The sequence below is a fragment of the Chenopodium album genome, chromosome 9, assembly GCF_948465745.1.
Source record: "Chenopodium album chromosome 9, dcCheAlbu1.1, whole genome shotgun sequence".
Lineage (NCBI taxonomy): Eukaryota > Viridiplantae > Streptophyta > Magnoliopsida > Caryophyllales > Amaranthaceae > Chenopodium > Chenopodium album.
The window spans coordinates 67,729,689-67,751,977 of record NC_137842.1 but is presented as its reverse complement, the minus strand read 5'-3'; the positions used below and the strand labels follow the sequence as shown (position 1 = coordinate 67,751,977).

Genomic DNA, 22,289 nt, shown 5'->3' with positions numbered 1-22,289 from the left:
TTCTTTACTGACAACTAAATGTTCATTCCACCTTTTTTTAAAGAAAACCGGATGCACCAAAAATTTCACCCGAAGAGAGTTTATTATTTTGATTGGAAGACCATACATGGGTCAGGGTGGTGGTCATCAGCGGCTAGGGTGGTGGTGGACTGGTGATTGTCGTCGATCAGTGATTGGTGGCATCTGGCAAGCAGGGGAAGGTGGTGGTGAAATATTAAGGACATGGTGGTCAATTCACACATTAACGGTTTTGTTCTTTTTTTATGGCGGTATTTAACACTCCAAAATGAGAAATTGATTTTGGCACACCCCTACGTGAGAAAGAACATAGAAAATTGTGCTTTCACATAGGGGTGTGCCAAAATCAATTAGGGGTGTGCTAAAATCATTTCCTCCAAAATGATCAAATTATTAAAAACTAAAAATTGGTCAAATTATTTTACTGTTTTAGCATACAGTTTATCTTCCTCAAAATTTCTAAACAAAATTCAGCTCAAAGATACAGATTATCATTAAATCATAAAAAAAAAAAAAAAAAAAAAAAAAAGAAGCTAGGGTTTCTAATTACTTGAAAACATTAATCAAATTCAACCTTTTTTTCAGACGGGAATCAAATTCAACCTAATATGCACTATTTCCCCCAATTTTGGCCTGAAATCAATCAAATTCAAGCGACATTGTTGTAAGATCAATTGTCAATGTTTTCTGGGAATGCTCAACTTCGATATTGCTCTTCATTTCCGCTTTTCGGACCAAATTTCGTCTTCTCTCGCCATTTTTAACGCCCAGGTTAGTCGATACAGATAATTTTCTCTCTCCAATTCTTCGTTTCCCCTTAATTTGTCAAGCAAAATTACAAAAATTGTAATAAAGTTGATTAAATATTTTTTTTATTTGATTATTTGTTTGAAAGCTTGAATTAATGTTATACAACATTAAAAATTGAATTTTTCATGTATATATAACTAGTTCAATTATTTAATTTCCATTATTTTTTTTCCTTTTATTTTTTAATTTAATTTCACTGTAACGAAGAACCTTAATGCAGCATTTGGGAATGATTTGTGAAATTTGTTGCTAAAATGCTCCACAATCTCGTTGATTTGTGAAAGAACCTTGATGCACGTGAATTGTTTGCTGTATTGCTCCAGTAGTGAGCTTAATTTAATACTTGTACTTCGTTTGTGTTTGAATTGAGCAGTTTTTGTATAAAAAATGTAACTGTGAATAGAAGTGAGCGGTCAAATGTATCCTAGCTCACCTAATTAATCTTAGTGGACACTGCAAGATTATTGTACACTGCTTCCTATGGTTGTGTTTGTGTGCTTTTGATTGGATTGTCGCAATGCGATATACCTTGACTTAAGCTGTGTCCGCTTGCTGAGAATGTTTTCGTGATGATAATCCAACGAGTTATGAACACGAGGTTATGAATTGTGGAGGGGCACATGATAGAGTTATGGTTGTTGAGGGATAAGTCATTGGTTGATAATTTAGATCAGTAGTTTCAAATCTCTTCCTATATTGGGTGTTTTTGATTTGATTTAGAGTTTCAACATTTCCAAGTGCCCTCCCACTGCACAAGAACAAGATTTTTATCTATTATAAAGAAAAAGATTCAAGATTTTTATTGCAACTATCCTTCCCATGTATTATTGAGTGGTGAAATCTTGGATATCCGAAGGATTGTCCATTTTGGCATTCATGTTAATTTTATTCCTCATATAAACTTTCTGTTTTCTTAATTTCCTTCTTGTAGCCTTGTAGGTTTTACTGTCATCTCTTGTTTTTGTTGTAAGCTGAATTTTTTTATTGACAGTGGTACAGGATCATCAAGGAGGTTGGCTTTCCTAGTACTCTGCCACTGCGATGGTTGGAATTGCAGTTGCAACTTTTCTATGGAGGAATGCCTGGATAAGGTATAAGGTTTTCATCACAGCCTGTATTTTGTTGCTTCAATATTTATCACTGATATATATTTGGATCTGCGTAAGACTTTGAAGATAAGTACCCTCACTTAATATAAATTACTTTGACTTAAGGGTTATAATTTGACTTTTAGCTTCACTTATCAAACTTTAAATTTAGAGGAACTCTAAATTCATTTATAAGCTTCACTCACATTAAAATTGTTTTTGAGGAACTTGTATGTGGTTTGATTTGAGATGCCTTTATCTCCTGCAAATAAAGAAGAAAGTTATTCCAAGCTAACGCTACCAAAGTAAAGATTCCAAATGCGTGTAGCACCTAAGTTAAATATGTGAAGCACCTAAGTCAAATATGTGCATTGGCATGAATGATTATGCTGCCTTATGCTCGCATTGGAGTATATTTTTTGATGCTAATGACTTTATATAATTATATTTCAATTTATTGACATTATAGGTAATGAAATAATAGTATTAGATCACCTAAGCTTTGGCAAGCCAATTAATCCTTCAAACCCCATTTTCAAGCGCCAAATTGTCTGCAATATGTTAGGATGGACTTTAATGATTGAATTATTGTAACATAAAAGCATATAGACCAGCAACATGCAATTAACACACAATTGAAGGAGCATCTCCATTTTATTGATCACAACAGCACCATATCAGAAAATTAGCCCGTCAAACTTTTACCACAATCCTCAAATCACATACCTGATGGAAATATCTCAATGATTGGCATTGCTAAAGCTTAGGTGATCTAATACTGTAATTTATTACCTATAATATTTATTATTTGATATATAATTATATTTGCATAAAAAAATCATATCTATAAAATTAATTAGTTGTTTATATATATTTGATTTCATATTTATATTAATAGTATATATAACCTGTGCGATGCACCTAAATTAGAGAGTCCATATGTACCTGTTCAGAAAAAATAAATAAACATGAAGCCGCTTGTTGGAGTTTTGCTGCTTACATTTTATTGCCACGTAAAACATCATGTTTCTAGCACTCATTAAGAAATTAAACTGCCTGTTTTGTCTTGCTCATTTTTCCCAGTGTAAAATGCCAAAATGCCACCAGATGAGACCAACCAGCTGCTATACTTATCTAAGGGCCTGTTCTCTTACGTTGAAATTCAGTTCAGTTCAGCTCAGCTCAGCTCCTAATTTCCTTCTCTTATAAAATATTCAGTTCAATTCAGTTCAGCTGAGTTCAGTTCAGTTCAGCTCAGCTCAGCTGAGTTCTGTTCAGTTCAGCTCAGCTGAGTTCAGTCAATGAGAACAAGCCCTAAGTTGCTACATTTCTCACTGATCAACTCCAACCTCAGAAGCAATCCAAAATCTTGCTAAGAAGACCCATGAAATACTTAGTACAGCTGTTCCCCAATAACCTTGTTATGAAGCTTTGGAAAGTAGACGTCATTTACCGACAAACACATTATTTAACGATAGAAAGTGTTTTACTTTTTTTTTGAACGGAAAATAGCTTTTTCTTGTGCTATTCACATTGAAACTAATTTAACCGTCTTCACAATACCGAGTGTCTGTTAAATCACATATCAGCAAGCTTTGGCATGTTGTCATTTAAAAGGTTGAAGCTTTCCTTGCATTTGTGCCTTGGTAAATTATAGTAGGCTAACTTGGAGCTGGGTTTAATTTGATTGTGTGTGTGTGTGTGGGGGGGGGGGGGGGGGGGGGGGGGGGGTTGTTACCGAGACAGATTCTCCAGAAAAGGGAAATATGACTTATTTATTAAAACATTTTTTTAAAAAAAAAAACGTTGTGGACGTTAGCTTATTTTTTGGGATCTTTTGGATGTATTATTAGTTTTGTTAGCACTTCATTTCATTTTGATTCTGGTTTCCAAATGTTGTTTCATGATCTCACAGATGGACAAAACATCGCAGGATCTAATATTTGCATGAGATCAGTACCTCTGAGGGTGCAAGTTCGACTAGTGAAAGTTGCGAGCTGCACTGTAACTGTGGGCTTCCAGCCAAATTGGAGGATGTCAAAAACTTTGAGAAATCCCTATAGATTATTCTTTAACTGCCCCAAGAATGTGTTTCAGCATGTATGCACTCTATATCTCACACTTAATGTTCAATTCTTTTCAAGAATTTTATTTATCGACTCATAGTTGTAGCTTTTCTTTTTGACATTATTGCAGCAATGTGAATTTTTTCATTGGTCTGATGAATTATCAGCTAGTGTAGAAAGAAGTAGAAAAGAAATTAGTTTTCTTCGGAATGAGTGTATTCGGCTGCACAAGAGAATTGCACATGTTCAGTCTCGGCGAGAAAATGATAGAGCTTTGTGGGAGCTAGAAAGGTCAGAGCTAAGATCAGAGGTATCATCTGTTCAAGCAGAGCTAGATGATATCAAGAGTAGAGTTCAACACTTGTACAAGTTAGATAATATGCCTCCCGTAGATGAATCGTATGTCATGAAAGCGGAGAATGATGGAGCAATATATATAGAAATTATATAGAAAATGAGGAGAGCTCAACGTACTTGCTCATCTTTAGTGCTCTGCTTCAAACATCCATATACCGCAAACTGTTGTTGCCATCAACCCTCCGATTTTTGAAAGGAAAATATATTTGTAGTCTCAGTCTCTTAGCAGAAGGAAGCTTTTGTCTTGAGGATGGGGTTAGCCAGTTTCATGAAAATTGTACTGATTTGCTCCCCTTGTAAAAAAATTCACATTACATAAAAGTGGTTTAATCTACATGGACAGTCTATCTGTCATGTTAATGTATTTAAATTATATGTTCATCACTATGGAGTAGCTATTAAGCCTATGTGTTGTTAGAGTTGCTCACATTGCACGGCTTTATTAAATACTAGATGAAGCCCGTGCGATGCACGGTTTGTTTGATTTTTTTTAAATAATGTTTTTTTTGTATTTATGAGCCTAAAATTTGTTATATATTTAGATAAAATTCCTAATATTAAAAGATAATATATAATATTTAATTAATTTAAACTTAAAAATCTCATTCGCCAATTTTGCTTACATGACATTTAAATTATTTAATCCTAAAAGAAATTAATAATCTCTTATTTAATTGGCTACTACTAAGATTTATAATCCTACATGGAGCGCTGAGAAAATTAGATCCTACATGGCTCTCTAAAAACTCGGGAAAAAACTCCCCTTTATATATATATACTAGTTTTGTGCCCGTGCGATGCCCGGGTTGTTTATTGAATTTTAAGATAAATTTTTAACTATATGTCAAATTTTAAAACAGTACATATCATTGATACAAAATTAGTTAGGAATTGATGTGTTTTTGTGATGATTTAAACTATATAGTAGGCATGTAATGACTAATAATAATATTGGTGAAAAACATTTCTTGACCCGTAACCTGAAATAATAAAGTATATTGTTTTAATTGATTAGAATATATTATAAATAATGGATGTGGTGCATTTTGAGCTAATTCCTTCGCTCCAAAAAAATAATATGATACAAAAAATAAATTTATATGATAATTTATGAGTGTTATAATTTTTTTTTAATAAATTATAATTTAATTTGTACATTTGAAATATTGCTATTTTATCGAAAATAAAACTCTAAATTAATAATTTTATCCTAAAATTCTATCCAAATTTGATTGACTTTTTTATATAATTCTAAATTAACTTTTTTATAACTCTACCCTACGTGACGCGACACTTGGCATTCGACACTTGGCGAAAAGTTGGAATGCCAAGTGTCGTTATCTCGTCGTCTAGCTAAAAGTTTAGCTTTATATATTAGTTATTATTAGTTATATGATATGATATTAGATTGTTACGGAGTATTGCTTTTATAGCCCTGATAAGAAAATATAGCAATATACGGAGTATTTGGGAATTGTAAACCTTCCCTAGTTCCTACATAAAACATATACTGTACTTGTATTCAAGAATCATACTATATCATGAATATAATTTGTTCAATTTACAATATTTTAATCCCAACATATCAAACACAAATTAAAAAAATTGAATAAATTATATATCAAGCGGCACTTTTGGAATAGTTTCCGTTATACATTGATAAACTGAATAAAACTTTTATATTCGCATAAGTTGGATCAAAATAAAATACTTTGTATTAATTTTAAACTTATAATTATATTAAAAAAAAATAAGTCTTGTTTTATATACCTCTACTTTTTAAAAGTGATACACTAGCTCTTTTTACGTCTCACGCATGTGACGCATATGTTTTGCCTACTTTAAGAGTATAAATCCTCAAAACCCTAGTAAGTTCCATAACATACAAGAGTTGACGAAAAGGAGATATGGGAAGGCACAGAGTAGTGGATTGGTCGGATCTCCCACCGGAGCTTCTATTAGAAATCGGAAAACGCCTCAAATTCCGGTTAGACGTCCTGAGATTCCGGTCAGTTTGCAAGTCATGGAGATCTGCTCTCTTCTTTAAACCCAAAATTGAAGCTTTTAAAATCCCTGAACCTCCAATAATTTACGACTGCATAAAGAGAAGGGATCCACCTTCATCATTTATTCTAACAGAGAGAACTATGTATTTGCTTCACCCCAAAGAATCCGAACAAACTGGGCATGGGTATTATAAATCCGCATTCGGATTTGTAAATTGGGCTTCTGGCAAGCTTGCTGAATTTGAGGAGCTTCTTCCTAGTAAATTTCTGCCTCATGTTTTCTCCTCAAAATCTTCTATTGATGGGTTTTTTAAGGTAAAAAATATGCTTGATTTTACTATTTCTCCAATTACTAAGTTTTATGGAATTGTTCTTCTTCATAATAAAGAAGAAAATGTGAAGGAAAGATTTGTTAAATTTGATCGATTTCGATTTTTAGCTGGTTATAATGGTGTTGTTGATAAAGTTATTATTGTGAGTAATTATAATTATGTTAGTATTATTTATCCTATTCCTATTGATTGTGATGATGAGGATGGAAAAAATGTTGTTGTGGCTGCCCTTTTGCGAGGAGGGAAAGTGGGATTGTTGAGGTTGTTGGGATCTGAATTAACCCCTGACCCAGTCGGACGAAGACATTAGGTTTGATGATATTGTTAATTTGGAAGGGAGATTGTGTGTTGTTGATTGCAAAGGGAGAGCCTTTTTAGTGGATTTGTATTCGTTAGAGTTGACTCAAATCGCCTTACCCCCTCCTAACTGCAATCTGGAGGGGCTGCAATTGCTTCAGAGGAGGAGGAAGCGGTTGGTAGAACATTCCGGTGATTTGTATCTACTTGTCACTTGTCGATACAAAGTTTGAGGAGGGTTAAGACCTCATATATTAGTTTATAAGTTAAGGGTACAAACCCGAGAGTGGGTTGAGGTTGTAAGCTTGGGTGATCTAGCTCTTTTTGTGGGTTTCGATTTCTCTTTTGCTGCCACTGCTAGTAACATCTTTGGGAATGTGGAGTGCAACAGGAACTGCATATTTTTTGTCAAACATAGTTTCCCGGATTGTAGCAGCCGCTATCAAGAAGAGGTTATGAATCCTTTATTCCTAACATCACCCTATCACCGTGATGTTGGAATATTCGACTTGCCTGATGGTGCCAATTTTGGTTTGGCATCATGTGATCGCTGTGATGAGTTAACGTACCACCCTCCGACTCTTGCTATTGATAGGTATTCCTATGGCTTCCCTGTTCACTTGTTGGCATTGTTGCACTTTTTATTATTTTTAACTGGCTTATGTGACCCTGCATAATCATTTAGGAGCATTATCGTGCTCCACAAATGATACTCCACCATTAGTGGTATAGTCCGTAGCTGCCAAGTTAGCAAAGCCTCCACTAGACCACCACACATATGATACTTGAACCTAAAATGGTTGTATATTCTGCCACATAATAAGATGAAGCAACACTAGTTTTTTCTACCTTAGAGTGTTGGACTGTTTTTACATGTTGAGTTTACTTTTAATTCTTCTCTTGCATGCTTTCCCATATAATGCCCCCAAATTAGGCCAACTCAACCAGAACCAGAGTAGAAAAGAAAGTAAAATCTCTAGAGATAGTCTTGTAGCAAATTAATTTTCCAATATACTATTTAGCGATGGTGGTGCTTGTTATGGCATACTTGAGTTGTTCAGCCAGTTGAATAATGCATCCTTACTACTGTCGCTCTCCAATTCTTTGCACTATGATTTTAACCCACCATCACAAGACATGGATTGATTATAATCTCTACACTTTGGTGAATTTTGTATTAACATGTTAATGATAGACTAAATTTAAATGCTTATGCTAGATTTACAGTTTAAATCTCAGTGTAATTAATGCCATGAATTTTTGTAGGCGCCGGTGGGCGTCGTTTGATAGCTGAATTCAGACATGAAACTAGAATCAGTGAGATAGTAGAATGTGAAGGCATGAAAAGGCTTTGACTCTGTTTGGTGAAGAGAAAGACATTATTCTGTTGTGCTAACAATTACATTGAAGAATTCATGTTGGATGTTGTGGAATATGGACTATGGAGCGTCAACAATAATGCATTTGCCTTTTTTGTATCTTGTTCTGTTATCAACAATAATCAAATTTAGGCTTTGATTGATTGATTGTTTAGTTATCAACAATAAACTTGTAGTTTTAGGTGATGATGCTGTGTCATCATAGCTACCCATTTTCACTGTCTCATAAGTAGCAAGGACGACAAAATGCTGGATATAGATCAATTATCCTCATACGAATATCATTATGTACTGATACATCTGTTAAATCTTGTACATTATATAATTTATAATTTATTCCATTGGATTGTTATAATGTTTCATGTCGTAAGATCAACTTCAGTTTGTAAATCACATTTATCTAAGAACATTACTCACTCTATCAACTTGTGATTAAGATCAACTTGAGCCCGTAAACCACATATATTTATCTAAGAACATACTTCTATCAATTTTTTGTATTAAGATCAACTTGAGCCCATAAACCACATTTAGCCATGTATGTTATATCAATATAAATTTGGAAATTTTTACATTTGCTACCACTAAAAACACCAAGCTTCACATTTGGTACCTGTTAAATTTTTTTATTTTTTTTATTTTACTACCACCTAAAACAGAGTTTGTTAAAAATCACTACCACATGCCTTATTCTGTTACTATTTCCGTTAGTGGGCCCACTCCACCGTTTAGCCACCCCTCCAACCACCCCTCCTCCTCACTGCCACCCCTCACCTCCCCCTCCCTCTGCCGGCGCCAGCGCCGCCGCGCGAACCCACCCCCTCCCTTTCCCCCACCCTATGCGCATCCAATCCCCCTTTCCCTTTCCCCGTTCTTGAGCTCCGACCCCCACCCCGAACGAAAACCACCCCCTTTCCCCTTCCCTCCACCGGAAATCGGCCCCCCTCCCCTGATTCCCCCACCGAAATCGACCCCCTCCCCTTCCCCTACCCTTTTCGGCCGTCCCTAACCCTAAACCACCACCCCAAAACCACCCTAAACGAATTTTAGGGTTTCGGTTGTGGTGGTTTTGGGGTGGTGGTTTAGGGTTAGGGATGGCCGAAAAGGGTAGGGGAAGGGGAGGGGGGTCGATTTCGGTGGGGGAATCAGGGGAGGGGGGCCAATTTCCGGTGGAGGGAAGGGGAAAGGGGGTTACGGTGGTGTTGGTATGGGTTTTGGGGGTTACGGTGGCGGTGGTGGTCTGGGTTTGGGGGTGTCGGCTTTGCAATTTTGGGTGGGGAAAAGGGAGGGGGGTGAGGTCACCGGCGCCGACAGAATCTTTAGGCGCCGGCCGCCGGAAGGGGGGAGGGGAAGGGTGGCAGATTAGGGGAGGGAGAGGGTGGCAGATTAGGGGAGGGGGTGGGTGGGGTTGCTGGTTTTTTTTTTTTTTTTTTTTTTTTAATTTTTTTTTTTTTTAATAAACTTAACGAAAATCCTAACGGATTCCGTTAAGTGGTAGTGATTTTTAACAAAATCTGATTTAGGTGGTAGCAAAGTAAAAAAAATAAATAAATAGGTAGCAAATCTGAAGCGAGGCGTTTTAGGTGGTAGCAAATGTGAAAATTTGCTATAAATTTCAGTTTTTGTACAAGCTAAAATCAAATTTTGAATCCTTGAAACAGCGAAATGATGCTTACTTTTGAGATGTGGGTCTACAGTGTGAAGTTGCTATAAGGTTACTTATTTGCATATAATGTGATAACAATATATGTGTAGGGCGACAGATTCGTAATAAGAATTTCAGCATTAGACTTGATCAACATCCCACAATATAATATGCTGTATCTTTTACTATTGTCAAATATTCCAATGTTGACAAATAAACTAGGGATCTTTTCCTGGCACTTTTTTAATGTGATGACTGATGGGCAACTACATATGATATAAGAACCAGACATGCCATTATATCTTTATTTGTTTGGCAGGATCGGAGTAGTAGTGAGACATCTTCCATAAAAAATGCTCCCACTTGAACCTTCATGGATCTCATCCATCTTGCTCCTTTGGGCCTTCACTTCATTGGCTTTTGGATCAACTGCAACCTGTAATACTATTCTATTCTATCTCCTACTTAAATAAAATAAAATAAATTACAAAAATACTTAACGGCACGCAGACCGTATTTAGATTACAAAAATACATCACGATGCGCAGATCGTATTTAGAATCTATGGGCCATAGTACTAAACATGGGCACGGGCCGTGCCCGTGCCGCCGCGGGCCGTGCCGGGGTGGGGGCCGTGTCGTGCCGGATCCGCGGCGGGCCGTGCCGTGCCGTGCCTGAATTTGGCACACCCCAGCCCACGGCACGGCACGGCCCACGTGCCTTGCGGGCCGTGCCGTGCCGGGCCGCGGGCCAAACCGTGCCAGCTTTTTTTTTTTTTTTTTTTTTTTTTTATTTATTTTTTTTTTAATAAATGAAAAAAAAAAAACGAATTAAACGATATATATTTTTTTTAGTACAACTTAATATATGTGATTAATTTATGTTTATGTTAAATGTTAATGTTAATATATTTTATTTTCATTTTTTGAACAACTTTATTTTAATTTAGGTTATATAAATTATTTATCTAATTAATAATTATGTTTAAGTTTATTTAAACAAATAAAAACAATTTTATTAATTTAGCAAAAAACAACAATGCATATAATAAAAAAAAAATACGAGTGCGATAATCCGAAAACACAAAAAATTGAAGAATAACTTATTTTATTATATGACGGTAGCCGGTACCGCGGTACGAATGTACGATAATTCAATAATACAAAATAAGTAATGATAATTAAAAATCGTACAATAGTGTATGAATATTGAATAACTTCATTTATTATACGGAATACGAAGTTCGATAATACAAAAAGAATACAATAGTGTATAATGTAAATATGTAATCATGTAATTATTATTGGTCGTCTTCGTCTTCGCCTTCGCCTTCGTCTTCGTCTTCGTCTTCGTCTTCGTCTTCGTCTTCTAGAGGTTCAAGTTCATCCGCCAATTGAGTTGATTGAGAAGTATGAGAACTAAAAGAAGTCGACGTTCCTTCATCGTCGTCGTTTTGTGCATAAGTACGATCTTGAGAACGAGTTTCGGCATCCAACCAATCCTTGAAGCAAACACACATTTCAAGTGTTTCGGGTTTTAGTCTTGTTCTTCTATCGTCTAAAACTCGTCCCGACGCACTAAAAGCTCTTTCGGAGGCAACGGAGGAGACTTGGATTGCAAAAATATCACGAGCCATTGCCGACAAAATTGGATGTTTCACGGTTTGTGATTTCCACCAATCGAGGATGTCGAGGCCAAACTTCTCTTCATCGTCCATGCCTTTCATGAAGTCGTAACTTAAGTACATTTGCAACTCCGAAACATCGCTTTGTGTTCTCTTACTTGATGATGATTCCGTACCTGAAAACTTGGACATCATGTTAGCAGCTTGTGCAAATAAACTTTTGGCCCGTTTACTTACATTTTTGGATGTTTGAGAAGGGGCAAATCGAGACACGGTTCCATATTTACTTTCATAGGTGGAGTATAAAGAAAAAAAATCATTTGTCACCTTAGTTTTAAAAGCTTCAACATCATCTTCAAAATTCATGTTACTATAATAAATATCAATTAATAAAAAGGTGCCATCATATTTTTGCCTAGGATCTAAAATAGAAGCAAAAATATAAATCATAGGAATATCGGTGTAATATTTACGCCATTTTTCCTCCATGGATGGAAGATATCCACGATAAACATGTTGAGATCGGTGTTCCGCAAAAAGTTGTGCAAGTAAACATGCATTACTAAGAAAAGAATGAGAACAAGGATTATATACAGAAGAAAAACAATGTGTCATACCATATAGTAATTGTAAAAACTGCATATATTTTTCACAATTAACCCAATCATCTTCTAGTAAAGCATTTTGTGGAAATTTCATATTATAAAAAAGTGTTAAATGAACCTTGTACTCGATTGCCCGACTCAACATTTCATAGGTGGAGTTCCACCTAGTTGGACAATCCGGTGTTATTTTTATGGTTTTTATCCGTTGTTGCCTGCAAAAACCTTTCCATTCTTGATATCTCATGTTAGAGCTATTAATAGACATAATAGCATTCCTTATTTTGTGATAAAATGGACCAATTGCTTGTGTTCCATCCTTCACACACAAGTTAAGAACATGACAAATGCATCTAACATGAAGTGCATTTCCATCTAATATAACATCGGTCAATTGGTTTTTGACCAAATTCGCACTATATGTCATAGAAGTTGCATTATCGAAAGTCATTGACATGATTTTATCCCTAAGACTATATGCATCAATGGCTTCCATTAAATGATGTGAAATGTTAAGACCGGTATGAGGGTATTCAAGCATTTTGAAATGAATGATGCGTTTTTGTAACATCCACTCATTATCTAACCAATGACAAGTAACACATAAATAGTGGAGTCCGTAACCACCATCCCATGCATCGGCGGTTAAAGAAACTCTACTAGGAAGATTAGCTAATTCATTTACTAATTTCAATTTGTACTCTAGATAACTCTTCATGGCAGCAGATCCAACGGTTTTTCGGGAGATTTTTTTGTGTTTTGGTTGTAGTGCTCGGTTAACATAGTTGTTGAAGGCATCATTTTCGGCGAAAAGAAAAGGTTGTTCCGCATGTACAATCATTCTCCCAAGTTCATCCCTATCTCTCTCGTAATTGTAAATGAAGCCTTGTGGATGGAATTGAGAAATTTTGGGTTGGGTTGGATCACTAGATGGTCCACCACATTTTTTTGTATGTCTATTAAGGTGTCCCGTCCCTCCCTTGGTATCGGCCGAGAAAATTTTACCACAAGTCCGACACTTGGCCTTTTGTCCATTTTTACTTAATTGATAATGTGACCAAACTTCACTCTTTCTTTTGGTTTGAGCAAAATCCTCTTCGGTACACCACTCTAATATGTTAGGATTTTGGGTGTTGGGCATTTGGGTGGATGGTTCACTCGACCCGCAGGCTTGTGTTTGGCTACCTTGGGAAGGAAGAGGAAAAGGAAATTCATGTTGTTGAAATTGGCTTTGTTGAAATTGGGTCCAAGGAGCCATATCATCCATTTGTTCTTGCCCTCCCGTGATTTGGGGATTAAAGAAAGGGGTGGAAGTGTTTGGAAAGGGCATGTTAGGGGAGGGAAAGGGCATGTTAGGGGGGGGCATAGGCATTGAAGTGTTTGGATTTGGTGATTCCCTACGTTTTGACTTGGCTTTTCTAGAGGAGGAGGAAGCGTTCGGGTTTGATGCCATGATTAATTAATAATAATAACAATAAAAGTAACAATAACAATAATAATAATAATAATACAAATAACAATAACAATAATAATAACAATAAAAGTAACAATAACAATAATAATAATAATACAAATAACAATAACAATAACAAAGTAACAATAGCAATAATAATAACAATTCACAACAATAATAATAATAACAATTCACAACAATAATAATAACAATAACAATAAGAATTAGTAAGTAGTTTTTATATAAATTAAATTTTTAAAAATAATTATAATAATAGTAGATTACTTGGATCAATGAGATCCCAGGTAGGAGAGGTTAGGAGCGACGTTGTCCAGAGCCCAAGTCCCGCCTTAGACAGATTTCAACAATCCAAATAACCCACAATTAAAATAGAAAGTAGTTTTTATATAATTAAGTAGTTCCAACTTCCAAGAATACAATAATAATAATAATAATAATAATAATAATAATAATAATAATAATAATAATAATAATAATAATAATAATAATAATAATAATAATAATAATAATAATAATAATAATAATAATAATAATAATAATAATAATAATAATAATAATAATAATAATAATAATAATAATAACAAGATTAACAACTAACAATAACAAATTAAAATAAAGTTGAGTTAGATCTTACAATGACGCTTCAATGCTTTCCCAAATTTATAATTTCCCGAACTTATAATTTCCCGAATGTAAATATAACAATTTTTTTTTTTGGTAGTAGACTAATAAAGGTAATAATAGTAAAAATGTAAAATTTATAAGAGAGTAGGAATTTTTTTTTTTCACAAAAGAGAGCAAGATTGTAGATTTGTAGGATTTGTAGGAATTTGAGAATTGAGAATTTGGGAGTAAGAAAATTAGAGAATAAGAGAGAAGAGATAAGTTGATGAATTGTGAAAATTTTGGAGGAAAATATGAGGTATTTATAGGGAATTTGGGTGGGAAAAGGGGTGGAAAACTAGCCGTTTATAGCTGTTGGAAAACGGCCATAAACGGCTAGTTTTCCAACGGTATGGCACGGGCCGTGCCGTGCCGGGCCGTGCCGGGCCGTGCCTTGCGGGCTCGTGCCGTGCCGTGCCGTGCCCGGCCGTGCCACGTGCCGTGCCGCCGGGTCGTGCCAGCGTGCCGGCCCACGTGCCGGCCACCGTGCCGCCCGGCGTGCCACGTGCCGTGCCCGTGCCAAATCCCACAATTTTGTTCACGGCACGGCCCACGGCCCACAGGTGGGCCGCCGTGCCGGGCCGTGCCGGAGTCGTGCCGGGCCCGTGCCGCCCGCGTGCCGGCACGGCCCGTGCCCATGTTTAGGCCATACTAGTCTATATATAGCAATAAACAATATCATATATTATAAAGTGCCATATAATAAATCACTCATCATGCTTTCCTAAACTACAACATCGATGTTCACAATAAAGGAAACATGGCTTCTAAATATCTCATATTATAATTAATTACTGTAATTAGATAATATCATATATTATTCATGACCAATCATAAAATATCATATATTTTAATTTAGGTATGAGATAGAATCAAATCTTATTTGAATTATGGAAGATAAATCATATTTATTTTCCATGATTATCCTAATTAATTTAGGAAATTCTATCATAATTACTAACCAATCATATATTTTAAATCAATTATTATCCATAAATAATTATGGGATAATCACATTATTTAATCAATCATTATCCAAATAGAATCTTTTGCTCCATAATTATCCAAACTTAACAACTTTAATCTTGTTAATTATCTTTTCAAAATTAAAACTTATCTTTTTAAAATTTGAAAATCTGATTTTATCCAAAATAAAATAAAATAATTTTTTTTTTTTTTTGAAAAAGCTGTCGCCAGCCACCGTGGTGTGGCCAGCCGAAGCCAGCCACGGTGGCCGTACACTGCAAGGTGTACGCTGCTGTGCAGCGACGCAGGGCAGCAGCAGCAGTGTCGCGCTGCAGGTGCACGGTGCTGCTGTTGCTGCTGTTCTGACCCCTCCCCGCTCCTCCCTCCGGACCACCAACAGCGGCAGCCGCGGTTGCTGCTGCTGAATTTTTATTTTTTTTTATTTTTTTATTTTCAATTAAATAAAACAAAACAGATTTTGTAAAATTAAATTAAACTTTATGTGGTCCAATTAATTCCAAAACTAAATCATATTCAATTTTGAAATTAGGGTTCTTGATGAAATTAATCCCCAATTTAATTTAACACTTAAATTAAATAATTTGATCATGAAAATTCATAATTTTAACATGTAATCAAATAGATTAAATTCTTTAAACATATTACAATCGAAATAAATCAAAATTAAACACAAAATTTCACAAATTAGGGTTTAAATTTTCGAAATTTTCAAAAATTAGGGTTCTTGGGGTTCGAAATTTTCGAAGCTATTAGGGCAAAAATTCGGATCAATTCAAGGTTAATATGGAGCAAATTAAACATCTTTAATGATTCTATATTGTTAAATCACATTTAAAATAACAATTGACCCATAATTAAATTATTCTCCCTCCTAATTGAATTAAAATTGTGGATTATCAAAGAATTATTACTCAATATATGTAATTGCAAGAGGCGCTCTGATACCATTGTAGGAGATTATAGGTACTAATTGCGGAATTAACATGAATCATATTCATATAGCACCAAACCAAGGATCTCATGCATAACACATAAAGAAGTAAGAATTATACCTTTGAAGCGTGATTCCACCGGTGATCGAGCAAGAACTGGGGAGATAAAGAACCTCAAGTGTGATTCCTCTACTTGTTCCACGGGCACAGATTAAGACCTCCACTAATGCTAGTTAGTCGCGAGAGAACTCTTCAATCGACCTTCTACGGAGATGAACGAACAACGAACTAGCCAAGAACCACCGCACAACACCACGAGGACCACTAGGGTGGCCGGCCGTGGGTGAGAGGGGAGAGAGAGGGCCGTGATTTTGAGAGGGGAGAGGGCTTTGGATGTTGGTTGCTTAGATTCACAATTCACTGTATGTTAATTGTGACTTAATTGATCAACCCTAGGCATGACTAATTAAATGCTCATGAGGCCCATTAATGGGCCTCTAACTTGCTTAACCCATTACCCTTGTGTGTGACCTTATAGGATCCATTCTAAAGGGCTTTGGATTATTTGACTAGCCCAAAGATCATCTCTCATAGTCTAGCAACGGAGGATGACGCCCCAATAGAATGAACTTATTATCTCCATAATAGTGATCCTTGATATATCTAGTAATTGCACTTATCGAAGACACAATTCCTTCACTCCTTGCACTCCTCAATTCCCGAATCAGAATGGTGTTCTCGGACCTCGACCTCAGCAAGCATACTACATGGCTGCCCCTCCTTCTCCGGGTTATGTTCCGACTAATATTGAACAAGCTATGCATACCTTGTCTATGGTGGATCCGAACTACCACATGGACACCGGTGCTACATCACATATGACCAATTCCCAAGGTAAATTATATTCATATGTTCAATTGCATAAAAACAGTAATAATTCTATTATTGTTGGTAATGGTAGCAAAATTCCAATTCAAGGTTATGGTCACGAATCTCTTAATCAAAACACACTTCAACTCAAAAATGTCCTTCATGTCCCAAAGCTTATCAAAAATCTTATTTCTGTTCGAAAATTCACTATTGATAATAGTGTTTCCATTGAGTTTGATCCTTTTGGGTTTTCTGTGAAGGATTTGCAAACGGGGAGCAAAATAGTGAGATGTGATAGCAGTGGCGATCTTTACCCTTTCTTCTCGGATTGTCAAGTCCTTTCTTATTCCTCTCCATCAGCTTTTGCAGTTGTCTCTCCAAGTGTGTGGCATTCCCGTTTAGGTCATCCGGGAAATGCGATTTTAGGTTCATTACGTAGTAATAAATTGATAAAATGTAATAAGGCTCATATTGATGTTTGTCACTCTTGTCCTTTGGGAAAACTAATAAAATTGCCTTTTTACGATTCTCAATCTCATACTACTATGCCTTTTGACATTATTCATAGTGATTTGTGGACTTCTCCCGTATCTAGCTCTCTTGGGCACAAATATTATGTTCTCTTTCTTGATGATTACACAAATTTTTTGTGGACTTTTCCAATTGCATCCAAGTCTCAAGTTTACAACTTGTTTCTTCGACTTAGAACTTATATTCGTACTCAATTTGAACGGGAGGTCAAAGCTTTCCAATGTGATAATGGAACCGAATGTAAAAATGATCCTTTTATTAAATTTGATTACCAACATGGGATGGTTTTCCGGTTATCTTGTCCATACTCTTCTCCTCAAAATGGCAAATCCGAACGTAAAATTAAGACTATTAATAATATCGTTGGAACTCTCCTATGTCATGCCTCTATGCCTCCCTCCTTTTGGCATCATGCTTTAGAAATGACTACCTATTTACACAACATCTTGCCAACTAAGCTTCTTGATTATAAGTCTCCCACTCAAATATTATATCAAAAACACCCCAACTATTCTCATCTTAGGGTGTTCGGTTGTCTATGTTATCCTCTTTTCTCTTCTACTCAAATTAACAAACTTCAACCGCGCTCTACTCCTTGTGTTTTTCTTGGATATCCAAGCAATCATAGAGGTTATAAGTGTTATGATATTTCGAGTCGCAAAATTATAATTGCAAGACATGTTTGGTTTGATGAATCGGTCTTCCCATTTTCTAAAATTCATTCTCCACAACCCCATTCTTATGATTTCTTGGGTGATAGCTTAGGACCTCTTACTCATCCATTGCTTCAACATAATTATGATGCTAGCATTGATCAGCGTCCTACTCATACACCCCACGCAAATCAGTCCCCCCAGCAGCTTCTACCTTCGCCAATTTCTTCCCCTAGGCAGTCTACCCCGCAGCCTGGTTGCGGCACACCAGCCCAGGCCGCGGATGAGCTGCGGAATACGCTGCCTGCCCAGCAGCAGCTCCATCTGCCCCCCCACATCACCCCCCTGCCAGCAGGTGAGGACTCTCCCAGCACCCTGCAGCGTGGCCCTGTGCCACTGCCTGCATCCTCCGCCGGGTTACCAGCGGGTGTTGGTGCTAGAGCTCCCATTTCTGCCGAGCCCACTGCCCAACCCGATGGTTTTCCATCGGCCGCTGGTGCGGGTGTGGACGAGCAGGGGGTGCTTCACATTCCACCCGATTTCTCTTCTTTTTCCTTCTCCTATCCTACTCCTACACCAACCCACTCCATGACTACTCGTAGTAAACATGGAATTGTCAAGCCCAATCCCAAATACCAAGATCAATCTCATCATACTACTACTTCCATATCACCTATTCCAAAGAACCCGGTTAATGCACTTCGTGACCATAATTGGAAAATTGCTATGCAGGAAGAGTATGATGCTCTTATTGACAATGGAACTTGGAAATTGGTTCCACGACCACCGAATGTGAACATAATTCGGTCTTTGTGGATTTTTCGGCATAAGACTAAGTCTGATGGGTCTTTTGAGAGACATAAGGCACGTCTTGTTGGTGATGGTAAAACTCAAAGGGAAGGCATTGATTGTGATGAAACTTTTAGCCCGGTTGTTAAACCGGCTACTATTTGGGTGGTTCTTAGCATTGCTTTGGCTAAGTCTTGGAAAATTCATCAATTGGATGTGAAAAATGCTTTCTTACATGGTCATTTTAATGAAACGGTTTACATGTATCAACCTATGGGATTCAAGGATCCTAATAACCCTGATCATGTCTGTTTATTAGAGAAGTCACTATATGGTCTGAAACAGGCACCCCGTGCATGGTACAAACATTTTGCAGATTTTGTGGCTACTATTGGATTTTCTAATAGTAAATTTGATACTTCATTGTTCATTTATCGCCATGGTAATGATACTGCTTAGCTACTTCTGTATGTTGATGATATTGTGCTCACTGCTTCATCGGAATCTCTCCGACAACATATTATTTCTCGGCTCAGCTCTGAATTTGCAATGAAGGATCTAGGTCCATTGAGTTATTTTTTGGGTATTGCTGTTACTAGAGGTAACAATGGTTTATTTTTATCTCAGAAGAAGTATGCGCAGGAAATCTTGGAAAAAGCAGGAATGGCAAATTGCAAGCCTTCGCCTACTCCTGTTGACACCAAAGGCAAGTTGAGCACTCAGGAGGGTGTTTTGTATGACGATCTTACTTCTTATCGGCGCCTTTGTGGTGCTTTGCAGTACTTGACATTTACCCGACCAGATATCTCTTATGCAGTTCAGCAGGTTTGCTTATTTATGCACTCACCACGTGTTGAGCACATGGATGCGTTAAAACGCATTCTTCGATACATTAGAGGTACGACGGATTTTGGTCTACAATTGCATAAAACTCCTATTTCTTCTCTTGTGTCATACACGGATGCTGATTAGGGCGGGTGTTCGGACACTCGTCGTTCTACATCAGGGTATTGTGTGTACCTTGGTGATAATCTGATTTCTTGGTCTTCAAAACGCCAACCCACTTTGTCTAAGTCCAGTTGTGAAGCAGAGTACAGAGGGGTTGCAAATGTGGTTTCTGAATCCTGCTGGATTCGCAATTTGTTGCTTGAGCTATCTCTTCCTATTTCGAAGGCAACATTGGTTTATTGTGACAATGTTAGTGCGATTTATCTCTCTAGTAATCCGGTTCAACATCAGCGCACTAAACACATTGAGATGGACATTCACTTTGTTCGCGAGAAGGTTCAACGCGGCGAAGTTCGTGTCCTACATGTTCCATCCCGATACCAGATTGCAGACATTTCCACCAAAGGTATGCCAAAGGTGTTATTTGATGATTTTCGGGACAGTCTCAGCGTTCGTAGTCCTACCGTTTCGACTGCGGGGGTGTGATAGATTATGGAAATAATCTTTTGTAATTATCTTGCATATATTTAGTGTATATCTTTCCTAGTTTAGCATAGCTTAACCTAGATGCCTCTAATCTTGTATATATACTAATATTTGATGAATGAAAAGGCTACGGCAAATATTCACATATTCTCTCAGGTGGAGCCATGTTAGAGCAGAGAGATTGAAGAGAATGAGGAGAGAGATTGAAGAACAAGCAAGCAAAGCAAAAAAAATTGAGGAGAGAATAAGCGGGAATATCACATATGCAGATATGCCCGCTGTATATATATTGCTCGGTTGCTCCGTGTGTATATAATCTAGCAATACCTTTAGTTATGGTTATCCCATTGTAAGTTTTTTTTAATTATCTATAAAGCGTTAAAACTTACTTTACAACCCCGAGTAATACTTTTATACTCCCTCCGTCCCCTTTTGATAGTCCCTTATGAGCATTTTTCACGGGAATTAATAAATGTAAATAAGAATAGTAAAATTACATTGAAAAAGTAAATTGACATTGGGTATGCAAAAAAGTGGAGAGAGAAAGTAATAAAAATATATGGGAAAACAAAATTTACATGGAAAATTAAAATTTGGAGGGAATTTTGGTAAACAATTATTATTAATGGTTGTTAGAAAAAGCAAACGATGTGAACGTTTTGGGACTAAAATTAACCCATAAGGGACTATCAAAAGGGGACGGAGGGAGTAATTTTTTTTTTCTGTGGAGGCGGATGCACCATGCTTGGTGCATCCGGTGTTCTTTAAAAAAAAGGTGGAATGAACATTTAGTTGTTCAGTAAAGAACATATAGTTGTTTTTATAAAGAACATATAGCTATTTTATAAAGAACATCTAGTTTTATATGTTTTTTTTTTGTAAATCTAAAGAACATTTGTAATATTAGTAAAGAACATGATAATATTAAAGAACATTATTCATATAGTAAATGTACATTTGGTATAAATGACCATGTATGCATATAAAAAAGTACATTTTATTGTATGATAATGTACATTGTATAATATTCTAATGAACATATATGTTATAATGTTGGTTACATGTTTAATGTACATTGTATTATTTGCATCATGTAAGTATATGAAAAAAGAACATTTTACTGTATTTTAATGTACATTGTATTATTGAACTTACAACTTTTTCTAAAATTGTCTATTTGCTTGCTTTCTTCTTCAAAAATGGATTAATCGGACGATCTTCTTCAAGAACTTCATTTTATTTCTCATTGCAACAGCAAAATAACATCAAAATCGTAATTAATTCCCAATAAAATCAAATATTACAATTTTCAATCAAATTTATAAAAAACAAACTCTCAAACTCAAAATAAACAAGTATGAATGTCAAATAAACAAGTATGAATATCGAATTTGGTCTTACCTTTCGTTTTTATTTGTCCTCTTGAACAATTTTGGACTCAAAATATCGAATTTCTTGAAATTTTACTTGAGGTTTGAGGAATTTAAATGGGTTTGAAGTTTTGTTTGGAGAGAGAAAGTAAACTTTTGGTAAAAAAAAAAATAAAATTGAAATGATTGTAATTAATGTATGGTAAAAAAATAATTATAGTACTATTTATCTATTTCATTATACAAAAAAAATAATTATATTATTATACAAAATAATATACAAAATTGTTGCACAAAAATCTGATGTACATTATAAATGAACACTATGTTCTTTTATGTATATGCCCATGTACATTATAAAT

The 22,289-nt window shown here is 36.0% G+C and overlaps 1 protein-coding gene and 2 long non-coding RNA genes across 4 annotated transcripts in view; 2 read left to right on the top strand and 1 right to left on the bottom strand.

The window, feature by feature from the left end:
• LOC145558919 (LYR motif-containing protein At3g19508-like) overlaps positions 1-22,289 on the bottom strand; it is an 88,270-nt gene that overhangs the window by 10,599 nt on the left and 55,382 nt on the right. The window lies entirely within an intron of this gene.
• LOC145560300 (uncharacterized) lies at positions 538-4,798 on the top strand. Of its 2 annotated transcripts, none has more exons than XR_014093128.1 (4): positions 538-789; positions 1,820-1,919; positions 3,850-4,016; positions 4,113-4,798. It is a non-coding gene; the product is annotated as an uncharacterized LOC145560300 (long non-coding RNA). The 2 variants fall into 2 exon arrangements; XR_014093127.1 differs by having other exon boundaries at positions 3,832-4,016; positions 4,113-4,795.
• On the top strand, positions 6,166-8,694 carry LOC145560299 (uncharacterized). Its single transcript, XR_014093126.1, has 2 exons — positions 6,166-7,569; positions 8,241-8,694. It is a non-coding gene; the product is annotated as an uncharacterized LOC145560299 (long non-coding RNA).